We start from the raw sequence: 17,067 nt of genomic DNA, 5'->3' as shown, positions 1-17,067 counted from the left end.
TGCACGAGTCTCTTTGGGCCTGAGGTCAAAATCAGTTACTGGTCTGGTGATGCGAATATATAGCCTCTCCCAGTCAACTCATGCGCCCACCTCCCAGTGGTCTCGCTGGACCGCTGCAATGAGGCTGTTCCGATTCAGTACGGCTCGGTCGCAAGATCTGATGTCGGCTAACCGGCGCGCTCTGCAGTAACCAAGTGGCGTCAATGGCGATCTGACTGCGCCTCTAGTGAGCTTGTAGTGATACAGGCCCAAGTACCGCTGGTGAGTTGTGGAGCCAAGGAAGAGCACGGTTATCTGGGAAGGTTTTGGCTGTCAATCCGTTTGCTCCCCAACACGCAGTAAATATGAAAAAGTCAAGAATGAATCTTCACACCCGGGTGCCTGTAATATTCTCGAATATTATAGGCACTGCACGCACGATGCGAGATTGATGACTCGGTTAGTGCGGAAACACCCAGTGACTGCGTAGCTGGCTCCTCGAGAGTAGGCGCTAGTTATCGGGTATAGAAACGATTACGCCTCTTGATGCACGAAACTCATGCCACGAGTAGCCGTGGCCCCCAATAGCTTTTTTCTTTTTCTTCTTCTTCTTCTTTGTAAATTTTATGGCACCTAATCCTCCTCAGGATCACATAACGGCCAAGAACAAGTCGAAAATAATAAATACAGACTCAAAAAATTCAATTCCAAACTCGGCGCTGATTGCATCAGCAATCTTCAAAAATTATTCAGGACAAAACACGTCCGAACATGTCCACGGTCTCGACGAGATTCGCTCCTAGTAGCCGTGTCAAATTAAAATAGAAATAAATAGTAATAAGTTATTTCGTGAATGGATATCCATCTGTGTCAAACGCAGTGCACGGGCAATGCGTTTCAATCATGCCCGGCGCCGGGGATCGACTCGCAACGGTGGCGGGATTCGCGTCCGCTTCTCCCACGTTGCAAGGCCGGCCAACTTCGACTCCCCAGCTAAAGTGAAAGATAATCGTATGCTTTAATGGGCTTAGAACCCTTAAAAGGGGGTCGTTCGGCTGATTATATTCGGAGTCGTAGATCAATGAGACCCCTTCGTCGGGACTGGAATCCGATTGGGCCTGATAATCGATCGAATGATGCTTTCGCTTGAACCGTAACTGACCCGTCTCGCGAAAACCCTTCGCGAATGGATTGTTATTGATCTTCAACTTTGTGATGTTCTCGTTTTCGTAGGCCGTCACTGCGATAAATTCCGTCTCTTTAAAAGCAAACAACGCGGTTGGATGAGTAAAGAGCTCGTTGTAGTTCTTCGCATCGAAGCAACGGACTATCCAGATCCTAGGAACGTATTTGTGCATCGATGTTAATACCACGTTATTGTTGGGATCGTTGATGTTGTTCGTGAGCTTCAATTTATTGAAGCTGATCGGATTGTCCATCCAGTGGCTCCCCGTTGCCGGACTCTCGGGATGCTTATAAATCCTATAGCCGAAGAGCTGTTGCGGTTCTGCCGGCCCCGTAAAACTCCAGCCACCCATATTGCTGTTCTTGCCTCCGTTCTGGTATCCACAGTACTTGTTGCGGCGATCGGAGGCCGGTGCTATCTCCATAAAAACATAATAATTCTCACGTTTCTTCAAACCGCTTACGTTTATCTGAACGGACAGGAACATGCGCCGACCGCTCTTGGTAATTATCATTTCTGTATTATTCTCGTAGAATTGCTGTCAGAAGTTTCGATTAAGCAGCTCCACGTTGACTCGCTTGAATTCATCCTCTCACCTAATTTGCGTTGTAGAGCGATCAGTGACTGCGCGAAAAGTGGCGATGCCAGTTGCATATTCAGTTCCAGAGGCATCAGTGCGTTGATTGGATCCTGAAGAAACATTTCCGATGATCGACGTTTCTTCTCCGACACCGTCTGTGTAAGGTATAAGGCAAAAACGGAAATGCTCAAAACGAATGTCGAAATCACGTGCAGTTGTAGAATGGAACTAAGACGACCGGTTCTCGCCTACCACAAAACGGGATCAGTGCAATCCGCCGAAACTAGGCGAACTATATGTGTCGTCGGTCGTTCGGAGCCAACACATGAGACAACCATGTGTCCATGAACCTTTTGTCCTTTCTGCCACGATTAACAAAAGGTAATATATAAGGTAACAAATAACGTTCACGTGATAATTTTAAATGCCATAATCACACTAATCTACTGAGCCAGTTAAAATAAATATTAACTTATTACGCGTTGCTAATCCATTTGTCGTAACTTTCTCTGTCTTTAACCCTTTAGGGGCCACACATCGATCCCGTTGGAGTAAAATGTTATAATTTATAAGGTGGTCTTAAAAAACGTCCCTGATAAAAGTTTTGTAGTTTTTTTTTTATGTACATAATTATGTACACAGACCACTAAAGGGTTAAAAATGTTCAGATACTGTCTGTTCCTTTTCCGGGTAATCTCAGTAGAGACATCCTGCACTTTTTCAAGCTTTTCATATATTATACATATTTGCCTTTCCGCTGAAACTCGATCAGTCGAATTCAAGATATTAAGAGTCTCTAATGATTCGATAATATTCCAACAACGTTCAGATGAAGAAATTATTAGATTAATGCGTGTATAAATGGCAACAACTGGTTTCTTTTATGTACATTTTACATTAGTGATATATATTAGCGATGACAAATGTGGATGGGGTTTCCGAGATTCCACAGTGTATAAGTATAGACAAAATAAGACTGTGTATACCTAGGGTTAAAAAAGATAACATGCAATTTATTCACGCTCATGTACAAAGTAACGTCGACTACGCAGAAATTATTGATAATGATAGTACGGGTACAAAATTCGGTTTTATAAAGCGCAAACGAAAGCCAGAGACTTGCAGAGTTTCTTATTCACGCATCATGGAAATGCACGCCCTTAATCTATCTACACATACGGAAAGAACGGTTTTACTAAAGTATCTAAAAATTTAACTAGATACAGTCTATAAATAATTTTGTTGCACCGTTAAAATAATTATGTAAAGCAATCAAACTGATTACTAACATCAAAATTTTTATCTGTATGTAGCTAAATTTTTAGATACGTCAGCAAAACTGTTCTTTCCGTGCACCATTCTTTTTTACACTCTTTACAAATATAGAAAGAGGATATCAAAAAATGAAAATGAATTAAGTTATTACAATGTTAAATTAACGTAAAAATCCATGTACACGGGTGATCTCGAGATTTTTAGAGTCTCTTTTTTCTCTCTCTGCGGTAATAAAAGTTCACGTTTTCACGCCAAATCGCGTGTTACGATATCGTATTAAAACTTATAATAAACGACCGTTTCGGCCAAATAGATTCGGCCGAACTTTAACCGATGATATAATGTGCGCCTTTAAATATAAAAAAAAATACATAATTATACTCAATGTATATAAAATAGAAAACAATAGACGTTTAACTTGTACACGTAAGTGAATCTCGTGTATCACTAATGTATATTATAAAAGTGTACTTGGCGCTTTTTTTTACCTTTTTTGAAAATTACATTTACATCATTAACAAAAAGATATTTTCACAAGCTCGAACTATTCTTATAGTATATCTGCTGTAATCTACTTTTCATTAAAAAGTACTCTTTCGTAAACTATTCATCATACTGTGGGTACCAATAAATTCTAGATTTAGTAAAAACATAAGATAAATGGTATCATTTATCAAAACTCATTTAACCGATAAGCTTAAAAATGCAATTAATTATACGGATTTAACTTTAATTGTGATATACAAATTATCTAATTCTCTAATAAAAATTCAAACAGTTAATTCCACTTAAAAATGATTAAATGTCTAATACAAAATCTAGAATATTATTTTGCATATAATAAAAAAAAAGAAAATATCTTATTAATTATTTCGGCTTTTGCGGAGAAAAATTATTTAATTTTCAGATCCAATTAAGGTATAAAGGTACCAATACTCGGACACTTAAGAGTAGGTAAATGTACCAATGCCTGGACACGTACCTGTCTGAATACCTTTAAAAAAATATAAATTTATGGAAGTAAACATTTAGATATCATAACTAAAGTTTCAAACTACAAGAAAAAAATATTTTTATTTTTTATTTTAATTCACGTTATAATTATAAATAATAAAGGTGTCCAGATATAAGTACACATGTCCGAGCATTGATACTTTTAACTTAATTTCTAAATGTTCAGCAAGAAATAATATATTAACTTCTTAATGGCTAATTAAGAAGATATTCGACTTCGAGGATGCAACGCGTGAAATTCAACTAAGTCCGCATAACATTTTTTTTTTTAAGTTCTAGACGTTCTGATAAGAGTTCCGTGTTTTACTATAGTAGAACTCTAAGAATTGTGAAAGGAATTTCTATGATCGAAAACGATCCGGTCACTAGTTAAGAAAATATTCAACTTCAAAGATCTGCCGTGAACATCATTTGCGTAAGTTTTGATGATTTCTTTCAATAGATTTTTTTTGCAAAATTACCAAAACTATCGCTAAAAAGTATCAGAAACTATAAAACTCGACTGTATGAGAGAAGAACTCTCTTTTATTTTTTTTCTGCTAGAAAATGATCTGCTACGGGAAGTTAGCAGATCATTTTTTCGATCGATTGTTTTTTGGGTAAAATCATCAGAACTATTACTAAAAAGTATCAGGAACTATAGAACTCGACTGCATGCGACAAGAACTCCCTTTTATTCTTTATCTGCTGGAAAATGATACGTCAACTTCACCGACATCAAAGCAAGTCATATAAATCAAAAAGATATATTTCGTACATCATACAATCGGTAGAATAATGCGTATAACATGTAACAACACTGTCTTAAAAAAAAACATATGACATTAGCGTTACACATCGACGTCATAAATGGACATAAAAAAATTAGAAAACCAATAAAATGCAGAAATGAAAGAAATCACAATTAGTTTAAAAAAATTTAAATTAGACTAAAATCTATCGTTCGTTGTTAGGTGCTTCTTAAGTGTATTAATTTTTAGAAGAAAGCCGGTATCTTTACATAAATTCGAATAAGTTGAAACTAAAAAAAAAAACAATTTCTTTAATCTGACGATAAAATTATTAACTATTCATATTTCTAAAAAAGTATTTCTAAAAAATTTTCCTTAATATTTTATTAGTTATATGTTTTCTTTATATTTATTTATACGCATGTTATTTTCTTAAAGAAAAAAGAACACATATATACAAGTCAAGAAATATCATTTCATAAGAAAGCGTTTCATAGACTAAACTAGTCGAAAAGAGAGGTATGGTTTAATTACTTATTAGTAATAAATTATTACCTAAACCTTAGATGAATGTAAATATGTACGTAATAATATGTTGGGCAAAAGATTATACGTATATCCATATTTACAAATAATTAAACCTCTCTCTTCGACCTTTGTAAGCAGTTTTTCAAACGGTTTTTAACGCGATTTCTGTATCGCGCTTAGTGTTACATAGTGTTTCAAACCAAACAGTACAGAACTTTGCTAAATTATAATGGAATTAAGAAAAATTATAAAACGTCAGGCGAACACATGGTTTAAACCAAATCCCGAAAGAACAGAAGTAACGTGTTCCATTTGTCCAAAAAATTTCCAAAATTTTAAAGTATCCAAAACACACAAAGCTCGAGATATCAGAATCCATATTAAGGAAAAAGGTCATGATAAGCATTCAATTTATTAAAAGAGCTATATCCAATACCTGATCATCTACAGTCTGCTTTCGATGAATCAACATATATTCATCACTATTAATATATTTTTGTTTTTAGATGTTAGATGATGTGAGATTGAACGAGTGGTTTTTTAACAAATATAAACTTATCGACCCCCTCTTCGCGCAGACAAAGTCGGTTTGGGAGACGAAGAGTTTTAAATTAGCAAGGAAATGGGTTACGTGGAGTAGGTCGCATAGAAAAATACCTGATGCACCTGAGGGATTTGTCGATATTCAGAAAATAATGTTCCTACAAATAATTAAACCTCTCTCTTCGACCTTTGTAAGCAGTTTTTCAAACGGTTGTTAACGCGATTTCTGTATCTATAGGGTCAGTGCACCATTTGTGGCCACTGCTCCATTTGTGGCCACTTCGACGAATCTTTCGAATTATTTAGTTAATGATTTATGTTCGCGCTACGTAAATTGGAGGATTTTGTTTTTACGGTATTTGTGTTGGTCAAGCTACCCGCCAATGCAGAATACAGAACTTGTTTTATGACAAAACTATGGTTTATAACCGAAGTGTGTGAACTGTTGCATTTTCTTATGGAAAACGTTAAGGATACGAGATAAGTTAAACGTTATAATAATTGTGTAAAAGACATAAATTTGTGTAAAAGACATAATTGTGAGTAATGTTTGTGTAATTGGCTTTCGAAAAGTCTAAAAATTGACCTCGAAGTGCATAACCACGTATTTGACTTCTATTTAAAAAATAATAATGAGTGTCGAAAACTAGATCATGCATTAATATAATTCTCCATTTTTGGCCATGGTATGGCCAGAACTGGTTATTGCAGTGTTCCAGTTGTGGCCAGATAATCTCCAGTATCGTTATTATTCGTGTAGGTATACCTAATGCATATACGACGTACGTATAAGTATTTGAAATACTTATACACCGATGTTATTAACCGAGGTTGTGGTGTATCATGTCTGGAAGACAAATTAGGTAAAAGTTAAATATGCCACATATTATATTTTTATCGTTTATAATTTGCAACTAAAATGTCCATGAACCGCATGAGAATTGTTTAAACAATGATTTAACTAATAATGTTCAGGAAATTTGTACAACGCAAATATCAGTAATCTCAAACACTAGAGAAAAAACTTTGAAAAACATTTTAGTTTATCCTGAAGTAAAAAAGTCATCAAAAAAGAAAAATATAAATAAAATACAATTACCTTCAGTGATTACAAGTGATTGGTTACAGTTAAAAAAACAAGAAGAGAATAAAAAGCGATTATTGTTAGAGACAGTTAAAGACAAAAAAAGAAAACAGAATTAAGTGATAAAATAAGAAAAAAATTTAAGAATAAAAACAAAAAAAAGAGAAAAAGGCAATAGAGAAAAAGAAAAAACAACAAGAGAATGAAAAAAAAGGATAAAATAATTGCTAAAAAAATTACAAACTGCTAATAAAACAAGAAAGTTTTAGAAGTAAAAACTCTAATAGATAAATTATTTTAAACAATGTTAATTTTTTGATATTTTTATTTTACAATTTTATTTGATATTTTATTTTATTATTTTATTTGATATCTGATTTACAATTCTAATTAAAAACAGTTAAGTTACTATTGATGACGTATGAATCTTCATAAAATACATAAATTTTTTAAATTCTCGATATTAGTTGATAGAGGTTATGTATAATATGCTATATATATAATATTTTATTAAAAATAAATATTAATAATTAAAATAAATCATAATTTTTATTATATATATCTATTTATTAATTGTTTAATTAAAAATTAACCTTAGTTTTATTATGTGGCCAAAACTAGTACTTATTGTGGCGAAAACTGGTGTTTTGATGGCCAAAAACGGTGAAATCGGAACTTATAATAAAATTTTTATTTTTAAAACATTTATTTAAGTTTATTTGTTTGCCGAACTTAAATTTCTTATCTAAAAAATTCTTAAAAATATATTAAAGTAGTTAAAAGCGTTACATAACAAAACGTATTTAATTAAAACGCATTTATTTCGTCAAAAATCCTTAAAATGGCCACAAATGGTGCACCGACCCTATAAAGAACTATTTCCTTCACCATTTTTTATAGGAAATATGGTGGTATGTATATTTCCTGGTATTATACATTATTGTCCCGTAAAAAGTAAACACAATTCAAACTTACAAGAGTTTGTAGTATCTGACACTTTTTGACTTTTTAATACAGATATGCAGTGAAGATGTCGATATTTTAATATCATCTCCATGGCAAAACAAAAAACCTGCGCCATGGGTAAATTTTCTCGGATGGAGTGTCGAAGATAGTTATATTGGTATGTAATATTTGAATTAGTGTTACATAGTGTTATTGATATTAGTGTTACATAGTGTTACATATCTAAATTTATTTTACACAAACCTGAACAAAGTAAAATTAAGAGGAATATTAGATCAATATGAATTTGATAGAGAACATACGATGACTGAAATATGGTAAATATGCATATCTTCATTCAATTTAATATTCAATTGATATTCAATGTATAACTTACGTAGATAATACGTACAATTTCGCAGATTTACTTGGCTACAATTTCGACCTATTTTAGTACGAGAAATTACCTTATTCTCACTTGTACTACGATTTCGCGCCCTACCCTGTGTATATACATATAAAACTACACGTATATTGTACTAATAAAATATCTTATGACCACGTAGGTAAAAAAAGAAACTTGACATGGCGCCATATCTCACGATAAAATGTACAATGTGTGATTACATTTTTCGGAATTATAAAGCACAAGACGTGAAGGAACACCTAAAAACTGAACATCAATCAGTAATAAAAAATCTATGTGAAGAAATTCAACATATAGGGCATTATTTATGAAGTAATCCACCCCAAATTTTCAGTTTTCCGATCATGCTGAAATTTGCACAAATTGTAGTCCTATGAGAACTAAAATAATTGCCCAAATTTTTTTTAACCCCTGTCCAACGGATTGTCCACTTACAGGGGCTTGGATTTTTATCATTTACGCCGTCGCGTCGAACTTCAAACGCCGATAAATGCCAGTAAACTACTCCGATTTTAAAAAACAAGGTGTGATTTTAAAAGGTCTTTTTATGCCCTTTAATGCTATAGAATCAATTTTTTTTCTTCAAATCAAACTTAAGATTTTTGAAGGTAAAGATAAAAAATCGTTTTTTCTCAAATTTGAACACCTTCGATTTTCTTCTAAAAAATTTAAAAAAAAAATAGGATTCTTTAAAATAATTCCAGGCTCAAGATGGGCAGACTTTTAGTTTTCGAGATATGGTCCATTTTAGGACCGAGCGCATCACCCATGGTGCAGTGTGGGCGCTATTACAAGTGCCACAGATGAATATAGCAGTAAATCTATTGAAAATCGTGTGATTCTTGGTAACTTAGTGACTTTTGTAAAAGAACGGCATAGCAATAGTTCATCTTGTCTGTCGCGGAAAGCGAAAAAAAAAACAATGTAAAACCAACTGAAAAGCAAAGTAGGTTAATCAATATTAATCGACTCATGTCTTACGATGCTAGTTATGCAACCACTTCTATTTGGAATTATTTCACGGCCGAAAAATGCCCAACTCTGGCGGGAAAGCCGAAGTTATTTTTCATTGGAGCGTGCCAAGGCAGTCAGTTTGACCCGGGCTATGTTTTCTTTATATTTATTTATACACATGTTATATTCTTAAAGAAAAAGGAACACATGTATACGAGTCAAGAAATACCATTTCATAAGAGAGCGTTTCATAGACTAAACTGATTTTTAATTTTTACCGTAATCTAACTAACTTCAACATTTTTAATTCTCATACACGCTGCGTGTGTTTTAACTTAAAATTAATTTAAATTTAGTAATCAAAGGAAGAGAAGATAGAGCCGTACGATATGATATGGTTGAGCAAAAAATTATACGTACATCCACATTTACATACATCCAAAAAAAGTTTAAGTAATAAATAAAGTAAATAAAACATCCCTCTCTCTTCGTTTTGCTGAGCAGTTTTTCAAACGCTTGTTGACGCGATTTCTGTACCACGCTTATTACTTAACCGTCTACAATAGAAGACGCAAGTAATTGTGACAATCGTTATGGCAGAAATATCGAACTGGTTTGAAGTAGATAAAGCCGAAAACAAAGCAACGTGCAACGTATGTCATAAAAAATTCAAGTTATCAAAAAGAAATAGGACACGTGATTTAAGATCACATATTAAAAAAAAATAAATAACACCGAAAATTGGATGGAGTACTTTATATCAACATTTTCCTGATAAAAAGAAGGTAAATTAACATTTATTAACTTTTCATACACGTGTACTACTTCCATGTTGTTTTTAGATGTTAGACGATAATATGTGGTATATGCGGTTTCTTGATACAAAATCTCAATTTATTGAAAATCTTTTTACGCTTAGTTCCACATGGGAAACAGTATGTTTTAAATTAGCAAAAAAGTGAGCCACAAGTGAAGAAGTACTTAAAATTGCAAAGCCTGAAGAATTTATAGATATTCTACAAATAATGTTCTTAAAATATCTAGATTTATTTCTTATAAACCAAACAAATCTAAAAAAATGTGCAAGTAAAAACTTGCACATTGAAGAAAAAAAAAACACTGTAATCCCTCGCATGTTTATATTGTAAATTCATTTTGTTTCAGTTAGAGTTATATGGGATATAAATTTTTTTTTACTATTTTTTTTACTCAAATGTGTGAATCATATGTACATCAAACGTAACTCAAATAAATTCTTCTTTTACTTAAGTAATATTATAGATGCACTTATTTTGTGACTTTCTATATTAACATTGCCCTTATAGAAATTTAATACTGATAAGTGATTATTTGGCTATTAAAATACTAAACATATACTCAATACAGCAAATATGATAACACATATCGGTTATTTATATTCTATATTTATTTTAAAGGAAGTAATTGGTCTTAAAAAATGCGTGTTTTATTTTAGTAAAATTTTTAAATATATAAATCTGATATTTTACACACAATAATTTTATATATTAGAATTAATATTGCTCATTAATAAAATCTATATTTACCTGAACTTCTGTACTTTCTGGAAATAGAAAGAAGCCTGATATCTCTTCTATAATTTTTAACATAGGATACCACGCTACATAATTTGTTTCACGTGATAGATAGTGCGTGAGATTTTTGAAGAAACGGAAGTCGAGTTTATTCTTTAATAGGAAATAATATGCGTCATCGATAATCTGAGCACGATTAAGTACATGTATATTGATATATTCCGTTGAATTTAGATATTCTTTAAGTTTTTCCAATTATCTTTGTCATAATTTACACGATAATATCCTGTCGAATACAATAAATAAATTTCATGATTAATTATGCAGAAAATTATATAAAATGGATATAGAAACACAATAAATTTATTGATTTATATTCACCAGCTTGTTGTACGTTGACGATAATCCAGTCATTTTTCTTAATATCAGTTAAATGTAAAATTGGCATCTGCGGAGTCAGCCATTTTTCCTTAGTAATATTAAATGCATTCTGTGTAGTATAAGTCACTCGAACATACAAGTCTTTCGGATATGATTTATCAAGATATTCTTGCAATGTTATTTCGACATCGTCTCCAGAAGATTCTCGGGTCATCTGCAGTAGGGGATAGCGATTTCGCGTTGTCCATTTATTCATTTTCATTGTTAAATTAATATCTGATTTATACAACTCCACTTTTTGAAGAGCATCAAAGAATATGTCGGTTGTAGTAATATAAATATCGTCGGATATAAATTGGCTAAATTTGTAAAGTTCAATATTAAAAGTTAACAAAGACATTGCATTAGAAGACATAAAATTGCGATTCATTTTATCCGTATATTAATTTTATAATAAATATTTATTATTACATTTGTTCATGTATTCAGTACATAATTATTATATTATAGTTATTTTATTACTTACTACGTGCTTAAATATTTATTAAGACCTTGGAGAAATGTATGTTCGGATACCATTTGTGACAATGAACGTATAAAAACGGGTGCTACAACAATTAACATCATAGAAATGTGATTAAACAGGTGTAAAATAATTCAATTTTAAATTTTAATATATTCGAAATTATAACTAATTTTAAAGAGAAAAATGAGTTTAAAATTTTAAATTAGGCCTACGTATTGTTTTCTTAGTAAAAAATATGTCTTAGCAATATTATAACCGATAAATAGATTAGGTATAGACAAAGCAGTAAATCTTCTATATAGTTTTATGATCTATAATCTATACACTTAGATATTTTTTATGGATAATAATTTAGCGACACTTACTCTTACCTTTAATGTAATAAGTAAAAGAAAAAAGAGAATTTATATCAGACGGTGAATTAACAGGTTCTATTATAAGAGGCATATCGTAGTAATCATTCAAACGGAGAGACTCATGTTGAAATTGTACTGCGAGTAAATCCATCAGATGAAAATTTATAAACTAGTGACAAAAATTTTAATTTGATCAAATAATTATTTAATAAGAATATATAGTAATATATTGTTTGCTATTGCAAAATAAAGCTCTTTACTTTTATAACAATAACAGATTAAATGTATAGTAACATTTTCTAAAATGACATATATTTTAACGAAAACTAATCATACTTTTTAATAAGTTTTTATTTTACTTTTAGGAGGTGTGTGTAATTTCACACTTAATATTTATTTACACTAGACACTACAGCGCGCGCTTCGCGCGCGCTATTTAGCTTTAACATTATGCTATTACTATTACACAATTAACCCTTGATACACACAACTGTCAAAATATACAATGACAGCTGCAAATGAAGTAAGCGCAGCAAGAGAACCAATCGGCATCGCGGAAAAGTGACAACAATACCTACGACATGCCCTTTTTAGAAGAGGACTAAACACTACAGACGCGCGCTACGCGCGCGCTATTTATCTTTAACATTTCACTATTAACCCTATTATACACAACTGTCAAAATATACAATGACAGCTGCAAATGAAGTAAGCGCAGCAAGAAAACCAATCGACGATACGTCGTTCTGCAGGGACGGAGTCCGTTATATTGATTTTGTGCGGACGAGTCCCGAGAGAGATTCATTAACGCTTTGGCCGTGTCCTACTTAAGTACTCCAATCGCGAAGTCACTCAGGAACGAGTCCAGTGCGTATACACGGTGGAGGCGGCCAAGGTACTTCGAGGTCGACGAATGGAGTGGCCAAATCATGTCGTAGGTATTGTTGTCACTTTTCCGCGATGCCGATTGGTTCTCTTGCTACGCTTACTTCATTTGCAGCTGTCATTGTATATTTTGACAGTTGTGTGTATCAAGGGTTAATTGTGTAATAGTAATAGCATAATGTTAAAGCTAAATAGCGCGCGCGAAGCGCGCGTCTGTAGTGTCTAGTATATTAAAAAATAGTATATATTAAAAAATTATAATCAGTTGAAAATTTTAGTCAAGTTAACAACATTTTTATCTCAGTGTATATATAATAATTAAACTCGATATTAGTATTGTAACAAAGAAAGATGTCGTTAGAGCGGATTACTCCCATCGTATTTTTAATCTGACGATAGAATCATTAACTATTCATATTTCTAAAAAAATATTTTTAGAAAATGTTTCTTAATATTTTATTACTTATATGTTTTCTTTATATTTATTTATACACATGTTATTTTCTTAAAGAAAAAGGAACACATGTATACGAGTCAAGAAATATCATTTCATAAGAGAGCGTTTCATAGACTAAACTGATTTTTAATTTTTACCGTATATCTAACTAACTTCAGCATTTTTAATTGTCATACATGCTGCGTGTGTTTTAACTTAAAAATAAGTTTAAATTTAGTAAAAAAATCGAAGAAAGAAGATAGAGCCGTACGATATATGTTGGGCAAAAAATTATACGTATATCCATATTTACATACATCTAAAAAGTTGAGGTAATAAATAAACCATCTCTCTCTCTTCGATTTTTGTGAACAGTTTTTCAAACGCTATAGTTAACATGATTTCTGTACCGCGCTTAGTATCAAACAGTCCGCAAAATAAAAAGGTATAATACTAAATCATAATGGCACCAAAAGAAATATTAAAACGTGCAACAGTGAGTGACTATTTTAAACTATATAGAAACAAAATGAAAGTAAAGTACTTAAAATGTAATATAAAATTTGAAGTATAAAAAAAATACGGCCAAAAATATAAGACTGCATATTCAAAAAGCAGGACATAATGAAATATTCCAATTACTAAAAGACCACTACCCTCTCGTGAAGTTCGCTTTTAAACAATCAGTGTATTATATAACGCAAAATATGCCTTTTGTGACAAAACCATATGCTATCTATGGAAAAGATCGTACCTAAAAAACCATTTTGATGTCCAATATAGATTCACACAGCTCTGTTTTCGACCCTATTTCTCCTCCCCGAACTTTCCACCTGCTCCCCCGCCGAGGGCTAACGGGGGAATCTCACTCTGCGTATAATGGAGGTTCATGATGAAGATGCTGAATTTCATGACGCTATTCACACTCTGAATACACTGATCGGGGAGTATTATGATAGAGATGATGTATTTTTTTGGATAAGCCTGACTTTTTGGCTAAAGTAATATTTTCCGCAATAAATTTAATAATTTAATTTAATTTAATTTATTTAACAGGCTTTGCACAAATACACTTTTGCTATTATCCATGAATAATGTTTAATAATGCTCCACTGTATGTATGTATGTATATATGTATACGTGTGACCACGCAGGTGTTTGCATTTTAAAAAGATCACTGTGTCGAGATGCTGTTTGTGTATGTTATGTAGGTCGTATCGATATGATCGATCCGCAGAATGTGGTCGGAAATATCTCGGGGATTGGAATCGTGTCGCGTTTGCTCGCATTAGTTGAAACTCGAAATCATTTCTAGCATATGGAGCATTTAAATAAGTCGTTTAAATGTCACGGTACGGACTGGAATTTTTCGAACATCTGTTTTCGGATACAAGTCGGACACAAATTCACGAATTCTTAAAACATAAAGTGCTCCTCTAAGTAGGTTGCAGCGGCCACTTGACACGAAAAATTTGACACGAAAAAAATTGCAGGTGCCGTACTTTTAGAAAATCGCCTTTATATGCTATTCATGAGATACTCCTATAATATTTCAAATAAATAAAGCGTTCTATGTATATGGAAACGTAATGTTATTTCTAATCGTTTAGAAGTAGAAAATTATTGTATATCAAATAAATAAATTATAATATTTATTTATAGTAAACCTTCAACGAATATTGATGTGTTTCAGTTAAACCTTTTATACTTAAAGAATAAAAAGTTAATAAACTTAGGACAAATAGCGTCAAAAGTTTATAGCAAGATGAAAAAAGAATAAAAAGTTAATAAACTTAGGACAAATAGCGTCAAAAGTTTATAGCAAGATAAAAAATAAGTCAATATTTAAAGTTCACGCCGCCATTATAAATGTCTAATTATGCGTTTCTTGTGGCGTTTTCTAATTCAGTAATTGTGTAATGTGAGAATCTCGCGATATCGATTTCGAATCCGTATCGGAGACCTAACATATTAATTTCTCCACTGTGTCGAAATATAGTGATGGCCAAGATTAAAAATGGTGCAAATTGAAAATTTGCACTTGGCTTCCTCGTAGAGGAAATGACGTCTTAAGATGCTAATACAGCCCTTTGATTGGCTGATGACGCCTTAAGACTATACTTAACACGATCTTGAATATAAGACCCGACTATGAATACCGGCCTTAAAGAATTATATAAAATAGAAATAGAGAGAAGACTGAAGAATATAACAAAATTAAAAATAGACCGATATCTTAAAATTTACAGAAGTTAAAGCTATTACAGACATTTTTCTAAAAATTAGGGACCTTTGATCGCGTATAAAGCTGAGTCTAATCAACCAAATCTTAAAGAATCCATTTCTAAAAAAGGCGTGTTACCTGAGTGAATTTCGTTTGTATCGTAAAATTGAAGCCTCTTTTCCGCGATGCCAATTGGCTATCTCGATTGATTGCCGCGCCGCGTAGCTTGCTTCATCCCGTGAGGGACTGTCATCGCGGAGTGTGGCGAGTTTCGTGCGTGTAGTGCGTCGTGTGTGTCATGATGTGACAGCTCGCGTCGTGTCGCGAGATTAATCGTCCCGCGTCGTGTCGCGATTATTATACAATAGCATAATGTTAAAGCTAAATGGCGCGCGCGAAGCGCGCGCGTCTGTAGTGTCTAGTCCTTTTCTAAAAAGGAGATGTGAAGTTTATTGTTGCCGCTTTTCCGCGATGCCGATTGGTTTTCTTACTGCGCTTACTTCATTTGCAGCTGTCATTGTATATTTTGACAGTTGTGTATAATAGGGTTAATAGTGAAATGTTAAAGATAAATAGCGCGCGCGTAGCGCGCGTCTGCAGTGTCTAGTTATATATAAAATAGGGGTAGAAAAAACTGAAAAATATAATAAAATTAGAAATAGATCGATATCTCCAAATTTGCGGAAATTAAAGCATAAACAAACATTTCTGAAAAAATTCAAAATTTTATTTAAAAAGAACCCATTGATTATTAGCAATTTTTATTAATTCTATTATATTCTTCAGTTTTTTCTACCCCTATTTCATATATAACTCGCTAAGATTTGGTTGATTAGTTCTGGAGTTATAGAAATTTCGGTAAATTTGGCACATACACACACACACACACACACACACACACACACACACACACACACACACACACGCGCACGCACACGCGCACGCACACACACACACACACACACACACACACACACACACACACACACACACACACACACACACACACACACACACACACACACACACACACATACATACATTTTGCTTCCTCATAGAGGAAGCTTTGTTTTCGTAAAAAAAATTTTTTTTGAGTTGCTTTTGCCAATGTGTTCAGAATGTTCTAAAACGTCGAAAAATCGCTATTTTAAAAAATGTCGGTTGTGTGTATGTATGTGTGTATGTGTGTATGTATGTATGTGCCAAATTTACCAACATTTCTATAACTCCAGAACTGATCAACCAAATCTTAACCAATTATATATGAAATAGGGGTAGAAAAGACTAAAGAATATAATAAAATTATTAAAAATTGTTAATATAATAAAGGGGTTACCGATTTTTTTTTATATATAATTCTTTAAGGCCGGTATTCATAGTCGGGTCTTATATTCAAGATCGTCTTAAGAATAGGCTTAAGGCGTCATCAGCCAATCAGAGGGCCGTATTAGCATCTTAAA

General features: G+C 32.7%; 1 long non-coding RNA gene and 1 pseudogene across 1 annotated transcript; one reads left to right on the top strand and one right to left on the bottom strand.

Annotated features, from left to right (window-relative positions):
* Positions 1-821: 821 nt before the first annotated feature.
* On the bottom strand, positions 822-1,867 carry LOC139816322 (T-box protein 2-like; annotated as a pseudogene).
* Positions 1,868-3,882: 2,015 nt separating this feature from the next.
* On the top strand, positions 3,883-16,400 carry LOC139816659 (uncharacterized). Its single transcript, XR_011733054.1, has 3 exons — positions 3,883-6,027; positions 7,938-8,043; positions 14,167-16,400. It is a non-coding gene; the product is annotated as an uncharacterized lncRNA (long non-coding RNA).
* The last annotated feature ends 667 nt before the right edge of the window (positions 16,401-17,067 follow it).

Source organism: Temnothorax longispinosus, chromosome 7, assembly GCF_030848805.1.
Source record: "Temnothorax longispinosus isolate EJ_2023e chromosome 7, Tlon_JGU_v1, whole genome shotgun sequence".
Classification (NCBI taxonomy): Eukaryota; Metazoa; Arthropoda; class Insecta; order Hymenoptera; family Formicidae; genus Temnothorax; species Temnothorax longispinosus.
This window is presented reverse-complemented; position numbering and strand designations above follow the sequence as displayed.